The sequence below is a fragment of the Lactuca virosa genome, chromosome 6 (assembly GCF_052849685.1).
Source record: "Lactuca virosa cultivar CGN04683 chromosome 6, Lactuca_virosa_CGN04683_v6, whole genome shotgun sequence".
Classification (NCBI taxonomy): domain Eukaryota; kingdom Viridiplantae; phylum Streptophyta; class Magnoliopsida; order Asterales; family Asteraceae; genus Lactuca; species Lactuca virosa.
Genome location: NC_136431.1, coordinates 86,838,417 through 86,839,956, shown reverse-complemented (window position 1 = coordinate 86,839,956; position 1,540 = coordinate 86,838,417). Strand labels below are relative to the sequence as shown.

General features: G+C 38.2%; 1 non-coding gene across 1 annotated transcript; it reads left to right on the top strand.

The window, feature by feature from the left end:
- The first annotated feature begins 344 nt into the window (after positions 1-344).
- On the top strand, positions 345-451 carry LOC145123102 (small nucleolar RNA R71). Its single transcript, XR_013714981.1, has one exon. It is a non-coding gene; the product is annotated as a small nucleolar RNA R71 (small nucleolar RNA).
- The last annotated feature ends 1,089 nt before the right edge of the window (positions 452-1,540 follow it).

Here is a 1,540-nt window from a genome sequence, read left to right as displayed (position 1 = left end):
GTTTGAGTTTTCAAACCTTGTCCGCACACATATTCTTGCACTCTCAATCACACCCAACCCGCATTGTATGGATGGATTGACCCAATTTTGTTATCATTTGGTCCATTGATTCTAACTTTGCCATAACCGCAAACAAATCTTCCAAAGCTCCATTCCCATCCTTTTATCCTCTCGTCTTATCTTCTCGAGGGTTGTGATACTCCCTTGAGTGTTTGGAATATTCATCAATTAGCTCTTTAATCGTTGTTGAATCCTTCTTCGTTAGCAGTCCTTGAGAGCCAAGGAGTTATCTCGTGGTCACGTTCACCCCGTCATAAAATATTGATACTTCTTGTTGTACATTGAGGTTGTGTTGTGGACAATTTCGAAGTAGCCCCTTGTATCTTTCCCATGCTTCATATAAAGGCTCTCCACCTTTTAGTTCGAAGTTGGCTATATTTTTCCTCAATTTCGCAACCTTGGATGGTGGACTAAATTGTTAGATGAACTCTTCATGAATTTGACCATGTGGTGATGGCTCCGGGTTGAAATTCTTTAAGCCAATCCTTTACCGCTCCTTTAAAAGTCATTGGAAGCATCCGCAACAACACCGTCTCACGCGTAACATTGGGAACATTGAAGTAGTTTGCAATGTCATTCACATCATCGATATGCTTATAGGCATCCTTCCCGTAGAATGGGATATCTTTTAGAATAGCTAGAATGTTCCCTTTAAGATCGAAGTTGGTGGCGGTTGGAATTTCGGGTTGCACAAGTCCCGACCCGATGCCATCACACATCCAATTCATGTACTCCCCCATGGTCATATGTGCTATGTTGGCCATCTCATCTAATTCACTATGGATGTCGTCCTCTGAATCGTCTTCGGTTTCTGGCTCGTATCCTGCTTCTTTCTTGCTTGGAGTCTTCTCAAAGTTCACAAATTTGTCAGATTGAAAAGTGTTGCTTGACTCGCTGACCTTCTTGTCTTTCTTCTTCTGGAAAGCCGATTCAAAATCTTTAAGTGGTGGAAATATTGGAGTTTTTGATTCATGAGTCATAAATCACTAAAAAAAACAAAAAATAAACACATCAAAACGAACTTAACAGAATAAACAATAAACTGAAAAACGATCAACGCCCACGTCGTGGAAATTAAGTCGCCACGTCATGGGTCCTGATTAAATACAAAACAGAAAAATAACTAAAAATAACTTTCCGCATATTTTATCCCACAAAAAGGATCGTTAAACTAATAGCAATTAAACTAATACAAAAACAAGCCTTTCCTCGACAACGGTGCCAAAAACTTGATGTGCACAAAATATACCTATCAACTTTTAAATTTATAAACCTAACTACTTAACTAATTTGTACGCCTATAGGCAGTGTACCTAGTCGGATTATAGAATAGCTTAGGTAAGTCGAGTGTCGAATACAGGGAACAAAATTTCAATTTAGACAATAACTACTATTAATTGAACTAAGAAACAAGCTTTAAATGGGGTTTTTACTGATTTTGCAAGTTCAGTAACATAATTCAAACTACTACCAATTAAAC